This window comes from Aquarana catesbeiana, linkage group LG06, assembly GCF_042186555.1.
Source record: "Aquarana catesbeiana isolate 2022-GZ linkage group LG06, ASM4218655v1, whole genome shotgun sequence".
Classification (NCBI taxonomy): domain Eukaryota; kingdom Metazoa; phylum Chordata; class Amphibia; order Anura; family Ranidae; genus Aquarana; species Aquarana catesbeiana.
In genome coordinates, this window is record NC_133329.1 from 261,738,992 (window position 1) to 261,755,255 (window position 16,264).

The window sequence follows — 16,264 nt, forward strand, 5'->3', positions numbered from 1 at the left end:
AGAGACAGAATTGTGGCAAGGCACAGATCTGGCCAAGGTTACAAAAAAAATTTCTGCTGCACTTAAGGTTCCTAAGAGCACAGTGGCCTCCATAATCCTTAAATGGAAGGCATTTGAGACAACCAGAACCTTTCCTAGAGCTGCCCATCTGGCCAAATTTAACTATCGGGGGAGAAGAGCCTTGGTGAGAGAGGTAAAGAAGAACCCAAAGATCACTGTGGCTGAGCTCCAGAGATGCAGTTGGGAGATGGGAGAAAGTTGTAGAAAGTCAACCATTACTGCAGCCCTCCACCAGTCGGGGCTTTATGGGAGAGTGGCCTGACGGAAGCCTCTCCTCAGGGCAAGACACATGAAAGCCCGCATGGAGTTTGCTAAAAAAACATCTGAAGGACTCCAAGATGGTGAGAAATAAGATTCTCTGGTCTGATGAGACCAAGATAGAACTTTTTGGCCTTAATTCTAAGCGGTATGTGTGGGAAAAAAACAGGCACTGCTCATCACCTGTCCAATACAGTCCCAACAGTGAAGCATAGTGGTGGCAGCATCATGCTGTGGGGGTGTTTTTCAGCTGCAGGGACAGGACGACTGGTTGCAATCGAGGGAAAGATGAATGCGGCCAAGTACAGGGATATCCTGGACGAAAACCTTCTCCAGAGTGCTCAGGACCTCAGACTGGGCCAAAGATTTACCTTCCAACAAGACAATGACCCTAAGTGCACAGCTAAAATAACGAAGGAGTGGCTTCACAACAACTCCGTGACTGTTCTTGAATGGCCCAGCCAGAGCCCTGACTTAAACCCAATTGAGCATCTCTGGAGAGACCTAAAAATGGCTGTCCACCAACGTTTACCATCCAACCTGACAGAACTGGAGAGGATCTGCAAGGAGGAATGGCAGAGGATCCCCAAATCCAGGTGTGGAAAAACTTGTTGCATCTTTCTCAAAAAGACTCATGGCTGTATTAGATCAAAAGGGGCTTCTACTAAATACTGAGCAAAGGGTCTGAATACTTAGGACCATGTGATATTTCATTTTTTTTTAATAAATCTGCAAAAATGTCAACAATTCTGAGTTTTTCTGTCAATATGGGGTGCTGTGTGTACATTAATGAGGAAAAAAAAATGAACTTAAAATGATTTTAGCAAATGGCTGCAATATAACAGAGTAAAAAAATTAAGGGGGTCTGAATACTCTGTCCCCACTGTATATCAGGTAGATCATAGTTGAGCATGTATATGAATTATCACCTAGCTTACCTGAATTTTGTCTATATGATGGTGTGTCACTGAATGTCATGGTACTGATTACATGGAATCTACCTTTCTGGTTTAAAGTATTTGGAAAAAAAAAGCGATAAAGGTCTTAGGCCCCAAAGCTTGCTAGGTCTGCTAAAAAAATAAAAATTAAATAAAAAAGAAGAACAAAAATGAAGTTGGTACCCACAGTGACCAAGCAGGTTTCACCTAGATGTTTCTCAGAATAAAAAAATTATAATAATAATAATAATAATAATAGTTATATTAACAGAATTAAACCATCCAGCTATTAGAAACATATGTTTTGGTGTAGACTGAAGTCCTTCTTTCAATATATCAAGAATATATATAAAGAAAAGTGATTTTGCGCTAACCATACAAATAAAAACATTTTTGTGCTGCTGCTCGTGTTAGTCCATAAATACAAAAGACCCAAAAAATAAATAGTAAATAGTGTAACCAGCGCGCATCATATCTTAGTGTGTATTAAATATATATATATATATATATATATATATATATATATATATATATATATATATAGTCTCCGTTCCCAGTAGAAGCCTGTTTAGGGGAAACGCGTCGGGTGGAGCTAGAGGCTGTGACGCCATCACGTTTGTCTGTATTTCTCCATGCAGTTAGCCGGTTTGCTCCTGCTCTGCACGCATGCTGATTTTTAGCTAATTTTTATCTGGTTCCCATTTTTTATCTGAATTCCGTTTGGTGTATACTTGGGAGTTTTTTTTTTTTATTTGTAGTTCCTGATGTGCAGTGGAGTGTTGCTGTGAACATTTGCAGTGGAAAGAATGGTTTTAAATTGACTGTGAAAGAGATTTTGAATAAATCTATAAAACACATTTGCACTATGGAGCCCTTTTCGTTTTATTCCCACTGAGGTGTATCTTCTGTATGGATGAACTAATATTTTGAAACCGGATACATTGTATCAGTGAGGATAGATCTGCCTGTGTATGGGAGCGCAGTGGCTGAGGAAATCTCCCAGGAAAACGCCCAGATCTGCCTGTGAATTGGAGCATAGTGGCTGAGAAAATCTCCCAGGAAAATACCCAGGTGATAATCTAAGGCCGGCAGGCTAATGCAACATGCTCATCTGATCTCACTAACCTGAGATCCATCTGATCCGGTAAGCGGCCTTTTTTACCATATTTGTGAAAAGGAGGAATATCGGTGTGTCGCTTTCTATAAAGAAGATTGGTGCTAACATTTAACCTATCATATTTCCATCAAGGACTGATCATTGTTTCTACATCTAAGATGTTCAAGGGGAATAAGTGCCCCACTGATAAACATTTTTAGCACTAATTTGGATATGTATGGCGTTCACCACATTGTTGCGAATTGATAGTCACAAGTAACATTGTTACTAGCAACACATGTTTCAGGGTGCTCACTACATTGTTGCGGACTGATTTTCATAAGTAACATTGTAATTAATAACACATGTTTTGTTTCACTGTTGAACACGTGGTGTGATTATAGGATTTAAATGTTCCTAACATAGGAAAATAAGTTAATTTCACGATTTTTTTATATGTCTATAGTAATAACGTTTTTCATGAGTTTTGGCTGTATTGAAATGGCTTTAAGTGTGGTATACCAATAGTAGTCATAACTATCGGGATCACTTATATTTAATACACACTAAGATATGATGCGTGCTGGTTACACTATTTGCTACAATATATCAAGAATCACATTACAATAGCACTGCATGTAAAAGTAGGCAGACCACTGCCCTGCAATTTCACTATTCACAATTTCAGAGATTGCAAAAAAGGAATAAAAAAACCTCAGAGTTCTTTCAAGAATATGGTCTCCTATAAAACAAAGCTTCTTGGCTCTAACCCAACAACCTGCAATGGTTCTAGGTACATAAAATGACAATTAACCATCTCAAAATGTTTACTTTATTTATTCTAGCAGCAATATTAGTTCATTTGTTCTTCAGCACAACACAGGCAAAAAAGGCAGAGTGTGCAGTTTAAAAATATAAATCTTAAAGTGAGAATGAGAACTCCACACAGAGAGATTGCCTTGTTTCAGTCAGTGAATGATGACTTTGAAAATGAACCAGATCAATAGTGTTTCAGGTCAATGACCGTAGCACAGAAATGTGGCTGGGACCCAAACAGTATTTTATTTAGAATGGCTTAATTTCCAAAATTATACCTTACGGTCGTCTTGAGATAACACACCTCTCTTCACAAATGAATGAAATTTAAACCTTTTTGGATAGACTGCAAAAGACTGTGATAACGCTGCTACAGGGCCTTGTAGCAATTAATACTGATGGGCCGTATCAATCCACTTTAGCCTAGAAATTACACAGCAAGGAGCAATCAAGGAATATTTTAATTTGCTAATGGAAACAGCAATGAAGACATCCATTCATTCAAAACAAAGGCTTTGAAATTTTTGTAATCCCAAGAAGATAACATGCAAAATTAAAAGGGACAATAATAAATACTACTAGTCCGAAGGAAAGATATGTATCAAGAATCAATAAAAAATGCAGTGGTTTTCTTGCTACAAGTTAAAGGAGAAGTACAGCCAAAGATCGTTTGTCTGTACATCTCCTGTGGATCATAAGAGTGCAGTTCGTTCAGCTTTCCTGTGACCTGTTTTCAGCAGACAGCGGGCTGAAGCCTATCATCAGCTGACGTCACACAGCCGGTCCAGGCTCAAGCAAGATGGCAACACTGAAGTCAGGATCCGACCACATGCCTGGATCGGCACCCGGCTCAGCCACTCAGCGAGCCGCTGAGAGCCTGAGCCGGTCACTCCCACCCCCTCCACAGCCCCCAGTGAGTGAGGGGGTGGCAGAGCAGACAGTGGTGACTGACAATCACCAGCTCTCTGCTCAAGGAGCCCTGAGAACTGAATGATCAGTGGGGTTGGATCGCTCGGTTCTCAGTCTTAGAGCCGGCAGGAGACAGATGCAGCATCCATCTAGGCAAGTATGATTCTGGGAAGAAAAAAAAACCTTACTTCTCTTTTAGGCTGAGTTCACACTATTGCGAATTGAATGCAGGTTTTCTCCGCATCCAATTCGCATAGCAAGAAATGGTGACCAGCTCTCTATGGAGCCGGTTCACACATCTCCAGATCGGCTCCGGTGCGATTTGCACAGGAGTCCTGTGCGTCTTTTGGTCCATTTAAGGTCCGAATTCAACCAAAGATTCGGGCTGAAAAATCGGGCCTGAACCAGTGAATGGAGAAACACCAGACCCCCTGCTGTGAGCCGCTCCAGTGTGAACCCAGCCTCAAAGTGGAATTTCACTCTCTCAGTCAACATTATTTTTAATCCTTATGCTGCTAGCATTAGAAAATAGATAGGAAAGTATATTATATTTACTTGCTTTAAACATATTTTTTTTTATTTCTTCAGTTACTTCCTGGTTTCCAGGCCTAGGCCAACATGATGTCATACATCCCAGGAATCTTCAGGAGGGAGGAGGGGGTTTTCTAAACTAAGCACATCCTCCTGCCTGTATGCCTGAGCTAAGTGCAGATGGATTCCAGGAAGTACATGCTACAGGAATCATCTGCCCTTAGTCAAGATGGCCACCGTCAGAAATGCCAGGCAGTGTTTTTCAAAGTTCTTTATTTTTGCTGAGAAATAAGAGACCTAGATGGATGGGCAAGTTTGCTTTGATTTGAAAAAAGTAATAAATAGTGTTTTTGGTGGTCAAATGCAGTGTAGTTCCGCTTTAAAGAACAAAAGCAAACCTCTAATTGGCTGATAAAGCAACGCTCACCTTTTTTGCATTACTTTCAATGAGGATTTCCACTGGAGTTTAGGGCACTGTTGCAATTATTTAAAATATTCTACTTTAGAAGATATATAGTGTGGCACTCTAATCTGTTGTGTGGGCTGGGTCTGCCATCTGTTGGGCACTCTGTAGATTGGCAGTGGGGTGCCAGGTGATGGGATGCTCTGTGTTCCAGCACCTTGCACTGCAACAATGCTGGTACTGTTGGGCAAAGTGATGTCTGCCAAACCATACACATATAGTCCTGGCTGGATGTAGGAGAGAAAGCTGTGTGGGAGTCCGATTAGGTAAAATAGCCACTGACTACCAATGTTGGAGGATTAAAAATTGTACAGCCACTGACCACCAATGAGGAAGGCGAGTGGGTGTGAAATATAAGAATATAAATCAAACCAAAAAAAAAAAAAGACATTTCTCAGTAAACCATTTGTTAAAGTACTCCAGCACTTGCAGTTCACTTTCAATGCTTTCAAGTAACTTTAAATGCTACCGGCTCTTGCTGTCGCAGTGCTGCTTCCCTGAACTTCCCATCGTCACAAAAAACCGTGGACAGTGCAGTCTCAAGCCCATCTAATAGCTTGGAGAAAGTAGGGGTGAGAAGGAAGGAGAAGGGGAGTGTATTGCCATCCTAGGCTATGTGGCTGTGTGTGTTTATTTATTACAGCATGGGAAGACAAAACCCAAGCCCCTGCATGCAAGGGTCGCTCCATAGGATGCTTCAAAAATGAAAGGAAACAACTTTTTTTTTTTAGGGGGTTCACTTATTTTAGGAGCCAATTCGTTTTCTTTCAGTGTTTAGGTCTCCAAGTGTGTTTTAGTAACCAATTAGGCCTGTTTAAGCAGCTTGATTTCTGAATTTAGTATATTTCTACATTTTAAACATCTACTTTATTTATCTTCTGTTTTACTATGTATATCATTTTATCGTTTAACATTTCTAATTCAATCAAGACAAGTGAAGTTCATGTGACAAATTTGTTATTATTAAGGTTGCATTGATCCTGGTAGCGGTACCAATACTAAGCATTTGCGCGAGTACTTGTACAAATGTTCCGATTCTAAAACCGATACCTTCACATACAGTATATGTGAACAAAATGCATTTTGAACTGCATCTGATTCACATGACATGTGAACCTGCAGCATTTTCAAAGGACCCGGTTCACATATGTGCAGGCCGGCCGCAGTGCGTTTTAAGAAGAGTCCAGTACGAATCTGAGCATGGTTCAGGTGCGATTTCCATTGTCATACAATTTGACAATTCTCACCTGAATCTGAGCTGCTAAACAAAAGGCATACCGGAGGGGGCTGAAATCCCACTGTTAAAACCGGACCACACATATGTCACTAAAAATATGTATCGGTACTTGGCATCAGCGAGTACTTAATAAAATGTATCGGTGCTTGTACTCGGTCTCAAAAAACGAATATCCGTGCATCCCTAGTTATTATATGATGTTCTTCTAGAATGTGAGGTATGTTTTCACATGCATGCATACTTAGACATAGAATATAGTCATAACAATGAAAAAGATGCATTGGCTGTTTTTAAATGACTTACCTAACAGATAAAATAATCTTGAACTCTTCCAACCAGTTTTGGTCTGCAGTTCCTTTCTGTATTTCTATGGTCTGAGCCAGTGTTGGACTCCAATTGAGGGAAGCCTTGCTATGTGGGAGCCTCCTTCCCTGAGCTACTGAACTGATATGAAGTTTTCCTTTATCAGATTGCACATCTAAGTTTGAACATTTCCAGCATTTCTTTAAATATGTTGTTCTGGTATCTCATCTCTTTTACTTAGCTTTCTCCTTTTAGTATGTTCCTGTTAGTACTGGTCCACTAAAGCACAGGTTACTGGCTTGCTGTGCTGCTTCTCCCTCTCCCTGTCTGAGCTCAGCTGCACAAGGAATTTCCATAATGCTAATACCAAGTCTAACTCAAGTACTTACACCATTCTCATTTTAAAAATGATGTAAGAATGGGTATAGAGCTGCATTAATTTGAAGCTTTTATACCTGCCTGGCGTTCAGCTTTAAAGTAAATGTGTGTGCATCCCAGGCAGAACTGAAATGGTTAGCAGAATAAGCCGACACCATAAAATATAATACAATCTACATCTATACTTTTTTTTTTACAGATATCCCCCAACAGAACCAACTATTGAACTTCTCATGACTATGCTATTTACATATCTATAGGTAATCTGCACCCCATGTGACCAGTGTTAATTTTGGCAGCAAATTTCAATTTAGTTTTAGTCTTATTATTAGGACTAAAATGGCATTTTAGTTTTAGTCCCATTTTAGTCTTCTGCAATTGTTTTAGTTTTAATCGTATTTAGTACATTTTAGTCGACTAAAATGTCCTACGTTTTAGTGGACTAAAATCTCCAGTATATTTTAGTCGTCTAAAATCTAATGGGTGTCATTCAATTGTAATGCATTAGTTAACAATTCTCTACAATTTGCAAACTTGTTATATACTGCTGGAGTGAAAAATCTAATAAGTTATTTATTATTACATTCAGGTATGAACATGCACTACAGACCAGTGTTAATTTTGAAGTCAAATTTCAATTTAGTTTTAGTCTTTTGACGAAAATGGCATTTTGTCAATGGCAATGGAAATTGCACTTTGGAATAGGCTTATGTTCCACTATGGGGAAATGTAGAAACTGGATGGGGGAAGCTCCAGGCATGCCAGCAGGGGACATCACAATGAATAAACTTATATTGTCAACTATAATACCTGCAGCTATTAGTAATTGCCCCCCAGGACAAATTAGGGCATTGACACATGAGCAAAGCATGAACATAAAGAACAAGTAAACAAACTGCAGTATCTAGCTACCTTTACCACAGTCATTATCTTAACTGTCAGCCTTCTAGTACGCCAGGAGAGCATCGGGCACTATGGAATACCAAGAAGATCTAAGTACTGGATGCATTTCTGAACCCTGTGGCTATGTAAAAACCTTTGAAATTAACCAATATCTCCTGCAATGGTCTAAAAGCAGTGGATTGGATTGGGTGCCACATGTGGCTCTCAGCTACCTCTGATGTAGCTTTCAACTGTGAGTGATCTACATTCCAAATGCAATAAACTCACTTGGAGGCGTTCTCATTTTTCAAATTTCATGAAAATACTTAACATTTATATAACATCAATGGTTTGTGCAGCTTTTTTATTTTTTGTAAAAAGGGTGGCAGTACATTTATAACACATCTCAATACAAGTAGAACGGGAGGGGTAGCTTGTGAGAGCTTACAGTCTAAGTAATCCTCAGTATGGCTCCCCTCTACCTGGTATATTGGAAAGTGTTTCACAAGCTAACAGGCTGGGAACTTTACAAAATCGGAGCCTGCCAGTAAGTATTTGTAAAGCAAAATAAATACATAAATAAAAAAATTGTATATAATGCAATTTAAACCAATGTGTCTTAACTGCTGTATGCCTAAAAAACAAATTGCAAACATTTTCCATAGCGTTTAAGTAGCTTGAAAGGTGCAGTAATTGCTATAAGTAATGTATGCTATGGGAGGAACCATAAACATGCCATGCTGCCTTAAACAAACAGCTTATTGAACTTTCCTGAGTTGTGTTCCGCCTGTGGTTGCTCTTTGGTTTGCAAACCAGCTGAAATAGAGTGAGGAATCCAGTCAGCCTGGGACATAAAACATTTCATTCATAAGTTGCTAGACACAGCATACATAAAGAGGTATCAACTCCAAAAAAAAGGTTATCGTCACATCTATCAGCAGGGCTTCCTCAACAAACAACAAACAAGTCTACAGCATCTAGCAACCAGAAACAATACAACTGACAGATTGGACTGTTACCATGTTATTAAATTCTGAACTATTTTTCCATCACAACAGGAAATAAGGACAAAAGGTAGCAAGTAACGTTTATGTTAATCAAAGCATACAACAAAAAAAGTCATCAAAACAAGGACTATCCTAAAATTGTATAGATGTTAATTTGACTTTTTGCAGTATAATGCAAGCAATTAATTTATATCAATACAAAGTAGTATGTGTGGTTATAAGCATGAATACAGAGCTATGAAAATAAAAAAACAATCATAATATAACTTAATGCGGTTGTATACCTATTTTTTAAACTTTTACCTGCAGGGAAGCCTATAATAAAAAGGTAAAAAAAATATCTCCTAAACCTGTACGGTTTAGGAGATATTCCCCTCGCAATGAGCCGCTAACTACAGCGGCGCATGTGCACAGGGGATTCTCGGCTGAAAGCCCGGTAGCTTGAAAGGTGCAGTAATTGCTATATGTAATGTATGCTATGGGAGGAACCATAAACATTATGCCTTTTCCCTTACAGGTGTAGGGAAAAAAAAAAAAAAAAAGACTACCGCTTTAAAGCGGAGTTCCACTCAAAATGGAACTTCCGCTTATCCACCTCCTTCTCGGAGATCCACCCACATATACAGCCGTTTTTTGACAGGTACCGTTCCCCACTTCTGTGAGACGGGGCGGCAGAAGTTCAGCCCCTCCTCCTTCCTCCACCACCGGGCCAATAAGAAACTGCGATGCGCTTCTCGCATGCGTAGTAGGGAACCGGCTGTGAAGCCGAAAGGCTTCACTGCCAGGTTCCCTTACCAGGAATGGCGCCGGCTGCACCCAACAGCCAATCCGAAGATCGGTTGGGGTGCAGACATCGTGGGCTCCCTTGACAGGCAAGTGTCCATATAGTAAAAGTCATCAGCTGCTGACTTCTCATTTTTTGTGGAGGGGGGGGCTAGACCTCCTCTTTAAAGTGGTACTTCACTCTCCTAATCAACATTGATTTTTTTTTTTTTTAAATGAATAAAATGTGTTTCAACAGAAAAAAGAATGTTGTGCCTCAAAAGTCCCATGCCATTACCATAGTTTTATTTTTGACAATAGATTATATGTAGGGACGTGGCACCCCAATTTCACAAATTTTGACTTGCAATTAGGATTAGCAAATGTATAGGAAAGTACATCATTTTTACTTGTTTAAAACTCTTGTTTTACATTTCTTCAGTTATTTCCTAGTTTCTTGCCTAGGCAAAGGATGTCATACATCCCAGGAGCCTTCACAAGGGGAGGAGGGTTTTTCTGAGCCAAGCACACTCTCCTACATGCATGCTTGTACTAAGGGCAGATAAATTCAGGGAAGTAAATGCTACATAAATCATTTGCCTTTACTCAAGATGGCCATGGCCAAAAATGCTAGGGGGTGTTTTTAAAAAAGTGATTTCTCAACAAAATAAAGCATGGAGACATGGATGGATGGGAGAGTTTGCTTTGAATATTACAAATAATTAAATTGTGTTTTTTGGTTTGTGATGCGCAAATGCAGTGAAGATCCACATTAATTCAAACACATAGCACTTGGAAACAGCATAAATATAACAGCAAGCACAAAAAGTCATTGAAAATCCAAACTCTCCCAATGCAAAACATTACAAACATCTGACATTGTGCAGAGCAATAATGGATGTGCTAGGAGCAGTCACCAATCCCAAAAGCCACAGCAATGTAGGATGATTGCTGCACTTTATGAAATAGGCCTAATGAGTGTACTGGAGGCCTGGGCACTTGTCCATTAAATTACTCAAGCATGCAATGTTCATCACGGTATCATTCTCTTTAAAGCGGAGTTCCACCCACATATACAGCTTTACAGGATCCGTTTCTGAACAGCAAACTAAAACATCATTGGGCATTTTTTTTTCTCCCTAGCTCTCTGTACATTGTTGCTAGGGTGTATGGTGTTTTCTTCCTCCCTCTGGGCCGCCATTACAACAGGGCGGGAACTTCCTCCGCCGCCACTGTTGTGATGGCAACCCGAGACAACCCGTGCGCCTCGTTACATGTTTTATGCGCATGTGCAAGATCAGGAGGTGCATGCTGGGTCCCCAGCAGCACCTTATCCCGGAAGAAGACACTAGTGGGCTTCATATGCCCACAATTAAGATAAGATGGGAGCGTGCTGACAAGCCAAACTAAAGGTTAGTTTGAATGAAAAATACTGAAACAAGACAGCAACTTTGCATATAATTAGCTTTTTGGAAAGTTATTATTTAGAAGACCGAGGGTGTCATATTTATTTATATTATCTCACAAGAGTGAGTACACCCCTCACATTTTTGTAAATATTTTATTATATCTTTTCATGTGACAACACTGAAAAAATGACACTTTGCTACAATGTAAAGTAGTGAGTGTACAGCTTGTATAACAGTGTAAATTTGCTGTCCTCTCAAAATAACAAACAGCCATTAATGTCTAAACTGCTGGCAACAAAAGTGAGTACACCCCCAAGTGAAAATATCCAAATTGGGCCCAAGTAACCATTTTCCCTCCCCAGTGTCATGTGGCTCGTTAGTGTTACAAGGTCGTTATCGCTCTCACTCTCTCATACTGGTCACTGGAAGTTCAACATGGCACCTCATGGCAAAGAACTTTCTGAAGATCTGAAAAAAAGAGTTGTTGCTTTACATAAAGATGGCCTAGGCTATAAGAAGATTGCCAAGACCCTGAAACTGAGCTGCAGCATGGTGGCCAATACCATACAGAAGTTTAAACGGGACAGGTTTCACTCAGAACAGGCTTCGCTATGGTCGACCAAAGAAGTTAAGTGTACATGCTCAGCATCATATCCAGAGGTTGTCTTTGGGAAATAGACGTATGAGTGCTGCCAGCATTGCTGCAGAGGTTGAAGGGGTAGGAAGTAAGCCTGTCAGTGCTCAGACCATACGCCGCACACTGCATCAAATTGTCTGCATGGCTGTCATCCCAGAAGGAAGCATCTTCTAAAGAAGATGCACAAGAAAGCCCGCAAACAGTTTGCTGAAGACAAGCAGACTAGGGACATGGATTGCTGGAACCTGATAAGACCATGATAAACCTTTTTGGTTTAGATGGTGTCAAGCGTGTGTGGCGGCAACCAGGTGAGGAGTACAAAGACAAGTGTGTCTTGCCTACACTCAAGCATGATGGTGGGAGTGTTATGGTCTGGGGCTGCATGAGTGCTACCGGCACTGGGGAGCTACAGTTCATTGAGGGAACCATGAATGCCAACATGTACTGTGACATACTGAAGCAGAGCATGATCCCCTCCCTTCGGAGACTGGGCTGCAGGGCAATATTCCAACATGATAACGACCCCAAACACACCTCCACTCCAAGATGACCACTGCCTTGCTAAAGAAGCTGAGGGTAAAGGTGATGGACTGGCCAAGCATGTCTCCAGACCTAAACCCTATTGAGCATCTGTGTGGCATCCTCAAATGGAAGGTGGAGGAGCCCAAGGTCTCCAACATCCACCAGCTCTGTGATGTCTTCATAGAGGAGTGGAAGAGGACTCCTGTGGCAACCTGTGAAGCTCTGGCGAACTCCATGCCCAAGAGGGTTAAGGCAGTGCTGGAAAATAATGCTGGCCATACAAAATATTGACACTTTGGGCCCAATTTGGACATTTTCACTTAGGGGTGTACTCACTTTTGTTGCCAGCAGTTTAGACATTAATGGCTGTGTGTTGAGCTATTTTGAGGGGACAGCAAATTTACACTGTTATACAAGCTGTACACTCACTACTTTACATTGTAGCAAAGTGTCATTTCTTCAGTGTTGTCACATGAAAAAATAGAATAAAATATTTACAAAAATGTGAGGGGTGTACTCACTTTTGTGAGATACTGTATATAACTCCACTTTAATCTAATCTTTATACATCAGCAAATAGGAAAAAAATGTATTCCTGCTAAATCTAAACTCTTACATATGCCAGCATTTACCCTGTATAAACCTGCTAGGTATAGATCCCCAATACAGCTTTACTCGGTTATATCAAGGTCTTCTCTTATTTCTAAAGTAGAGGTTTTTTGTTCACTTGCATCACTATACTCCTCCACAAGGACAATGAAGGACATAACCCAAACCAATACAAATGATGCTCAAAACAGATCATTAAAGCATGTATACTTTCCAGTGACAATAATATGCCAACATAAGACTAGCGATAACATGTCTAAAGCATCACTTGAAATCACTTAAATTACAAAAAAAAAAAAAAAAAAAGATAAAGTATGACTCCCTCCAGATTTCAGTCTGACTGTACAATACATAAATGCAGCCATGCAGAGGGCAACACGTATCAATGCTTACCTTTCAATATAACGCGTTAGCCATCCTGGAAGTACACAGCATCTGTTGAAAGACAGGCAGCGTTTGCTGGTGCGATTTACTTCGACTCAGTAGAATATTCCATAAAAATAAATCCATCCTCTATCAATAAATTGCTTTTGATTTTCAAATCACTGCACAAATTTCTCACTGGAACTTTTATCCAAAGGGATCCTCATAACGTTTCCATTTGAAAAAGGTGATTCCACAGAATATAATGCCATTATTATTCAAATTAAAGTGGAACTTCATTCTCCCAATGAACATTCCAGGAGTCTTTAGGAGAGGATGAGGGGTTTTCTCAGCTAAGCACACTCTCCTGCGTGCAGACATGAGCTAAGGGCAGATGGATTCCAGGAAGTAAATGCTATATGAATCATTTGCCCTTACGCAAGATTGCCAAGGCCAAAAATGCTGAGGGGCGTTTTTCAAAGTGATTTCTCAACAAAGTAAAGCATAGAGACATGGATGGATTGGGGAGTTGCTTTGAATATTAAAAATGAGTTAAACAGTGTTTTTGATTTGTGCCAATGCAGTGAAGATCAGCTTTAAGACACTCATTTAATATATTTCATATCATTTATATTTTCAGTTTTCATCTGACTAGAAGCCCAAGCTAGTCAAAGCAGGAATAAATCCACAACTTAGTATTTATGTATGCCTTGACTGCATGCTTTTTTCAATCAGAACCATAATGTCAAAGCACACCGAGGGGGAAATTACTAAAACAGGAAGAGACAATCTAGAGCTGTTGTGCATAGTAACCAATCAGCTTCTATCTTCTGCTTGTTTAGTTAAGCTTTGAAAATGAAAACTAGAATCTGATTGGTTGCCTGCCATGCACAGCTGATCCAGATTCTGTCCGCTCATCTTAGTAAATTCTCCTCACAGATAATCACATTAAATGGAAGGTGGACACAAGTCCATCACACAAAAGTCCAAAGTACAAACACGCATGCTCGGAATCAATGCTCACCAAACATGACATTAGCAGAAGGTGCCCAAAGGGTGGCGCTCAAGAGCTGAAATTCCACATAGTACGTCACTACGTTCGGATTTGTTGGCCAACAATTGTGTGCCGTTAGTATGCAAGACAAGTTCTTGGCACACGCCCTTCGGACAAAAGTCTGATGATCTGTTGGCCAACAATCCGATCGTGTGTACGAGGCTTTAGGCCATGGTGCTGCACACACACACGTGGAGAAAAGGCACCAGTGCCAGAACCAATCTAAGCTGCAGTGCTGGTGTCAGGAGAAATATACATACAGAAAAAAGGACTTTACAGCCCATCGGGAAAGTGGATTTTAGCCAGATTTAATTAATGAAAGGATGCCAACATACCTGCTTTTTTTTGTTTACGTTTGTGCAGGAGACACGTAGTGCAGGAATAGATCTGCGCATTTTTGGCCTTGGACTTTTAAATGGGAGAGCCTGAAAAATATAAGGTGTTTTTTGGGCCCCCATTTGGGCCTCGAAGAAGCTCATGGACTCTTTTAAACTTCATATGAAAGGCTACAGCAACACCACATTTAGGTGTGAACAGGCCCATTGAGAAAAATGGGACCCTTTGTCTTGAGCATCGTCATACTTCATTAATCACAAGACAAAACACTCAGGTAAGCGAGGGGGCTTGGGGATCGTTCACAATAGCCCACATGCTAAAATGCTGAGTTAGTGTCCACTATGTTGGGAAAGTTTTACACATGGTTGCATCACAATGTTTATTTATTTATTTTTGAAAACTTTATTGGAGTTTTATTGAATGACAATTGATTCAAGTCTGAGCATTGCAGCACATTACAGAGACATGCGGTGAGGTGAGTTGCTCTGCTTAAAAAGCAGCATGGATACATTTTCTATGCACCTCACCACACTGTTATGGCATGAACAGGGCACATAGGAAACAGTTGTCTTCTATGTGTCCCAACATAGATCTGTGCAGCTCAATAGATTGTGTGAACGAGCCCTAAGTAAATCAACAAGTTTAAAGTGGTTCTAAAGGCATTCTATGCATTAAGATACCAAAAATCTTCTGTGTGCAGCAGCCCCCCTAATATTTACCTGAGCCCCATCTCCATCCAGCGATGTTGCAAGAGAACCTCGTCTGCCCGAGACTATCCCTCCGGACTGGTGCCATTGGTGCCCGCTGCTGCCAAAGTCAGTGAGCCAATGAGGAGAGAGGGGGTGGGGCCAAGCCACAGCTCCATGTCTGAATGGACACACAGAGCAGTGGCTCAGCTTGGGTGCCCCCATAGCAAGCTGCCTGCTGTGGGGGCAAGAGCGCTCGTGGGGGACCCCAGAAGAGAATAATTGGGGCTGCTCTGTGCAAAACCATTACACAGAGCAGGCAAGTATAACATGTTTGTTATTTTTAAACATAAAAACAAAGAATATCACTTTAAGGGCTAAGTTCACCTTTTGGAGCATTGTACACCTGTATTTAGAGTGTAACATATTCCAGAACCTCTCTCCAGGGATCCTCTCCCACACCCACCATCATTTTTTAAAATCGATGTGGCTGTGCAGGGCTCCACCTGCACAGCCACATCATTCATTTACAACAATCTGTGAATGAAGTCACTGTAAGTCTTGTCTGCCACCACAGCAGATGGTGTGAAGTTGTCAGAGAACTAGTAGGGTGCTGGTGAGTGACGTTGTAGTTTATTAACACTTCCTCCAGATTTCTAACAGAAGCCTGAACAGAGATACAGGCAAGAAAGCTGGAGTGTTTGCAGGAGCCTGATCCACTGACTGAGGGTGCAATGCTTTGCAGACTCCATGGGGGAAAAATAAAAATTCTACAAAAATATGTGCATTTTATTATTTTTTTCCCCAAAGTTAAACTTAGCTTTTAAAGCAGTTGTAAACCTCACTTTGTTATTTTTACCTACAGGTAAGCCTGTAATAAGGCTTATCTGTAGGTAAAATGAATATCTTCTAAATGTGCGCCATTTAGGAAATATTCACCTTTCATGCTGCATCTGACATGAGTGGTGCATGCACTCTGAAGGTCCGGCATGCCATGCTGGACCTTCA

At 40.6% G+C, this 16,264-nt stretch overlaps 1 protein-coding gene across 3 annotated transcripts in view; it reads right to left on the reverse strand.

The window, feature by feature from the left end:
* HYCC2 (hyccin PI4KA lipid kinase complex subunit 2) overlaps positions 1–16,264 on the reverse strand; it is a 239,660-nt gene that overhangs the window by 221,402 nt on the left and 1,994 nt on the right. For 2 of the 3 annotated variants that reach the window (XM_073633246.1, XM_073633250.1), the window contains exon 2: positions 13,211–13,252. The exons of the other annotated variant lie outside the window; for it this stretch is intronic. The gene's annotated coding sequence lies outside the window, so the exon portion shown is untranslated. The remainder of the gene's footprint in view (positions 1–13,210; positions 13,253–16,264) is intronic. 3 annotated transcript variants of the gene reach the window in all.